Here is a 6,000-nt window from a genome sequence, read left to right as displayed (position 1 = left end):
CAATCCAAGATCATATTATGTGGAAATTAAAATGTATTATTTATCTCAAATATTATAACATTTTCAATAAAAAAACAAAATTTATTTTTCCTGTAATTTGGCATTGAATTTTATAACAGCAGGCAAATCTTTCCAATATTCTGAAATTTATGGTGTAGGCCATGTGACATGATCAAGAGCTATAACTTAACTGAACATATATTATTTCTAAGTTAATATGACTGAAAATCAGTACGTCTGAATTCTGTTACACAGAAGAACCAGGGGGAAAAATAATTACTTCCATTAGAACACTCCAAAATCTTTTTATAGACTATAATCAGTGATATGATTTACTCTTGAAGTGCCATTCTGGGACAAGGAACATTGATGAAAATTCTAATCTTCATTGCAGTGGGTGATGCTACTGACCATCACTGATATGTACTTTCTGTCATCTTATTCACTGAATTGTCCACACTCTTTCTGTAGCTTTCCTTTATAACCAAAGCACTTGCTTTTGCAAATTTAGAAAGTAGCATCACATGTACACACACACATACAAATACAGATGTGTGTGCACACTTCAAATATCTTGTTCAATTAATACAGTTCAAGCTTTCAAAATCAAGAAAAGCCAGAAAATATATTGTTGATCAATGAAATGAGAATAGAAATGCAAATTATTCCAGTAGATAGAAAGTCTAGTATTGGTAGCCGATCTCAATTCAGAAGCTTATTTAGAGCCATTCCTGTGTAGCTCAGTCAGTAAAGAATCTGCCTGCAATGGGGGAGACCTCAGTTTGATTTGTGGGTTGGGAAGATCCCCTGGAGAAGGAAATGGCAACCCACTCCAGTGTTCTTGCCTGGAGAATCCCCTGGATAGAGGAGCCTGGCAGCTGCAGTCCATGGGGTCTCAAGAATCAGACACGACTTAGCGCTACCTTTTTTTTTTCCCCAGAAATATTAGAATTGCTATTAAATGATACCTGACAAGCCAAAGCCTGTCCTTTCTCAGTCTTCTTAATTCTTCAAAAGCAAATTTACATGCTTAATGTCTCATAAGTGGTAAGCTTGATTGTTTAATTTATGCCTTTAAAATATAGGGAACTTTGCATATGTAATATTCAAAGGTGTTAAAATTTACTTTGTAATTTGAAACAATCTTTATTTCATTAGGAGTTTTTGTGTGTATGTGCATTCAGATAGAACAAACAGATTAGTTTCAGTTGGGTTGTCCACTTTGTGGGGTGCTAATTTCTGTTTAAAGTTCTTGAAAACTCATGCAACTTTGCTAAGAATTTGCAAAGTACATATTATTTGTCATGCACTGTGTTAGGCTCTGAGTTTTGAACTTAAAACGAACTTTATTTCTTTTATTTTAGGAGCTCATAATACAATTACCAAAGTGAATGAAAATCAAATTGTTATCAAAAAAAGTGGGGGCTTCCCTTGTGGCTCAGCTGGTCAAGAATCTGCCTGCAATGTGGGAGACCTGGGTTCAATCCCTGGGTTGGGAAGATTCCCTGGAGAAAGGAAAGCCTATCCACTCCAGTATTCTGGCCTGGAGAATTCCATGGACTCTATAGTCCATGGTGTCATAAAGAGTTGAACACGACTGGGAGACTTTCACTCACTTCATTCAATGTGAAAAGTAAAATTATCATAAGATCGCATGTTTCAGGGGAAGCATATGGATGAGGTGGAGAGTTACAGGAAGTTCCTGGTTGGCTATGACAGAGTCCTTTGTGATTGAAGATGCTGGCATCAGTGGTGACACTGCTTGTGTCTATACAGATGAAACCAAACAGAGTGTGTGTTTGAAACTGTCTCTTTGCTTTATAGCCTGCCTCAAGGTTGAACCTCAAGAAAGGCACCTATACCTACCTACCTGATTATAAAATTGCCTGAAAGCGAAAGTGAAGTCGCTCAGTCGTGTCCGACTGTTTGCGACCCCATGGACCGTAGTCTACCAGGCTCCTCCATCCATGGGATTTTCCAGGCAAGAATACTGGAGTGGGTTGCCGTTTCCTTCTCCAGGGGATCTTCCCGACCCAGGGTTCAAACCCGGGTCTCCCACATTGTAGGCAGATGCTTTACCTTCTGAGCCACCTGGCTCATAATTCTCTGGAAATCCATATAAAACTACATTGTCTTAAGGTAGACTTACCTGTATCTTTAAGCATTTATTCTTCCCACCCTGTTCTGTTCTATCAGTCTTACAAATCGATTTTACCAGGATACCCAACTATTATTTTTTACCCAAACATGTCCAATCTAACAGTTTTGTACAGAAATGAAGGCAACTTGGTTTATTCAAATCACTGCAGATAATCTTTGAGTAAGAGACATGAGACATGTGAGAGAATCGTATTCAGATAGGAATGGTGTCTTTCCACAGGAGAAAAATCATCCAAATAGAGATGATAAATATGTTTTATCATTTGAGGAGATAGGATTCTCACTTTTTATTTTATAGCTATTTCCTAATTTTTAAATTTATTAACTGCAGAAAAAAAATCTTGAATATTGTCAATAAGCCTAAATAAAGCAAAATAAACCATAAAAATACTTTAATTTGCCTCCTAGTTTATAAGTAGAGCATTACTTTTTAAAACATCTTTTTTGGGATATACTTTACACAGCAAAAATTCATTTAGTTTAATTTTTAATAAACATAATGAAATTGTGCAGTTTATACCATAATCCAATTTCAAGGCCATTTTCATCACCTCCCAAAAGATCTCTCATATCCATTTTCAGCCACATCCTGTTCCTACTTGACATTACTTTTTATTATATATATGGTGATTTCTGACTTACAAGCTTTGTTCTAAAATTCAACTTATATTCACATGTTTGAAACTTGAAAATACCCATATATTTGGAGGAACTACATTATTTAAAGAATCATCTAAGCAGTGGTAATAAAACATTCCAATGTAAAATATCTTAATTAAGAATAGAAGTTCATATTTCTCTCCAGTGTAGCAGGTAAGAAGTCCAAGCTGCTAGGGGAATTCTGCCAACCTTGAAACATGGTTTTTATCTCTGAGTTCAAGGACAAAGATCCAGCTTTTTCCTGTATTAGTCAAAGGGGAAGAAAGAGGAATGAGCCAGAAAGTTACATGTGGATCTCTTATGGGACAAAACCTGAAAATTACACACATCATTTCCATTAAAGCAATGTGGGGAAAATGGTCTAGGTGTCCAACTAAACATAGACATTTCTGTTATTAGAGATGGGAAAATAGAATGAGTAACTAGTGACTTTTTTCCGTACCTAATGTATTTAGCTAATGTATTTAATGTAATACCATAATGTATTTAACTGAAAATTTTTAAATGTCAAGACTATTTTTAAAAAATTTACTTTTGCCTCCTTCACAGTGTACCTCCCAGGTACTTAATAAAAATTATTTTAAAGGCAAAAGCAGACCAAAAAAGATGTTTATGTACTTGGTTTTTTTGTTTGTTTGTTTGTTTAATATGAATAGAGCATATCTCAACTGGGTTTATCTATGATTAGGAAAAGCTTGGAAACTTCACAAAGTCAGTCCATTAAGAGTCAAGAAAAAAGGTTAAAAATAGGAGAAATTGACTCCTAAAAACCTCCATACCAATTATTAGATAAGAATATCTGTTCGGGAAGTCGGAGATTTTAGCAAGTATCTTTGAGATGGGGGCTTTCCTGGTGGCTCAGCCTTAGGAATCTGCCTGCAATATGGAAGCTGCAGGAGACACTGGATCCATCCCTGGATGGGGAAGATCCTCTGGAAGACACCACTTCAGTATTCTTGTCTGGAGAATTCCATGGACAAAAGAGCCTGTTGGGCTATAATCCATGGGGTCGCAAAGAGTCAGACATAACTGAAGCAACTTGGAACCTATGCACAACTTTGAGATAAGCAGAAATGATGAGAATTAAAAGTGTATGCTCACAAACGTACATATATGTCATTGTTGCAAATCAGTTTCATAATTTGTTATAATCATTGCCTGTGCTATTAATATCAAGTCAATTTCAAGCCCTTTGGGGAAAAAATTTTATTCTAACTTTCAGAAGAAATTTGAAAAATAGAAATAATGTTATAAATCATATACGTCAAACTCTTCATTTAAAAAAGCAGTCTTGAGACTTCCCTGGTGGTCCAGTGATTAAGATAGACCTTGTATATCCCCTGCAGGGAGCATGGTTTGATCCCTAATCTTGGAACAAAGATCCCTCGTGTTGCATGGCCAGAAATAAATAAATAAAATAAATGGTACAACTCTAGGGTTTTTAGCATATTCCTAGACTTGTACATCACCATAATAAATTTTAAAAAAGGCAGTCTTTACTTAAAGAGAAATATGACATATCTCAAAGATACATTGCCAGGTCCATTATTCAACTAGTATTTATTAAATATTTACTAAGGAATGGACACCATTTTAGATTCTAGGAATTGAAAAGAGCAGCCTCTCTACTCTTGAAGTACATATATTTAAATGAGAGTAGGAAGAAAATAAGTAAATAATTCACAAAGGAATAATAAAAATATATCAAATATAGTGCTAGTGTGATCAGTCATGTCCAACTCTGTGGTCCCACGGCAGGCTCCTCTATGGAATTTTCCAGGTAAGAATACTAGAGTGGGGTACCATTTCTCACTCCAGGGAATCTTCCCAACCCTGGGATCTTGAACCCATGTCTCTTGAGTCTCTTGCATCTCCTGCATTGGCAGGCGGAGTCTTTACCACTACTGGCACCTGGAAAGCCCATATCAAGTAAATTATATATTATTGGCTCAGATGGTAAAAAAAAAAAAATCTGCCTGCAATGCAGGAGACCTGGTTCAATCCCTGGATCAGGAAGATCCCCTAGAGAAGGGAGTGGCTACCCACTCCAGTATTCTTGCCTGAAGAATTCCATGGACAGAGGAGCCTGACAGACTATACTCCATGGGATCTTAAAGAGTCAGACAGGACTGACAGACCAACACACACACACACACACACACACACACACACACACACAAGCAAAGAATTAAGGTACAGTGATGTGACAGCTACTTTAGATTAGGTGGTCAAAGGATTTTGAGGAAGAGGAATTTAATATAAGATTCTAAGGAAGCAGTAATATAAAGGACCTGAGGTCCAAACATGCCTGATTTACTCAAGGAACAAAAAGAAGGTCACTGTGGGAGAAGTGAAGTTTTAGAAGAAACTCTAGATAAGATGATGTAAGAAAGGCCAGGTTGAATAGGGCTTTGTAAGGCAAGGAAATTGCATGGAAGGTAGCCATTGAGTGGCATTAGCAAGACAATGAGATGAGATGAGATCTATTTTGCTTAAGGTCATTTTGCCTTCTATGGTGATTAATTGGATGTTAGGGTGACAAAGAGACTCAGGGCTACTGGATGAGATTACTATGTTATCTTGGATAAATGTAGTAGTTTGGGGGAGGAAAAATTATGGCCGGATACAAAATATATTTTGGAGAGTACAGTGAACAAAGTTGAAGATGAGTTAGAGATTTGGGAAGACTAGGTGAAGGAGAAAGAAGAATCAAAAATAATGTTTTTTATTTTAAAAATATTTTTATTGGGATGTGTGTATATGTGTGCATGCACGCACTTATTTGTGTCTGACTCTGCGAGCCCATGGACTGCAGCCTGCCCGATTCCTCTGTCCATGGGATTTAACAGCCAAGAATACTGGAGTGGATTGCCATTTCCTTCTCCAGGGGATCTTCCAGACCCGCTGGATCAAACACCCGTCTCCAGCGTCTCCAGCATTGGCAGGCGGATTCTTGACCACTAGCGCCACCTGGAGCCACTTTAAAATGTTATTTCCTGCTGTGCAGCAAAGTGATTCAGTTATGTGTGCACGCTCGGCTCAGTCACTCAGTGAATTATGACTCTTTGGGATCCCATGGACTGTAGCCTGCCAGGCTCCTCTGTCCATGGAATTTTCCAGGCAAGAATTCTGGAGTGAGTTGCATTTTCTCCTCCAAGGGATCTATCTTCCTAACTCAGA

This window comes from Giraffa tippelskirchi, chromosome 4, assembly GCF_054371585.1.
Source record: "Giraffa tippelskirchi isolate mGirTip1 chromosome 4, T2T-mGirTip1v1.2.pri, whole genome shotgun sequence".
NCBI classification, from domain to species: Eukaryota; Metazoa; Chordata; class Mammalia; order Artiodactyla; family Giraffidae; genus Giraffa; species Giraffa tippelskirchi.
The sequence above is the reverse complement of the archived record's forward strand: the minus strand, read 5'-3'. Positions refer to the sequence as shown.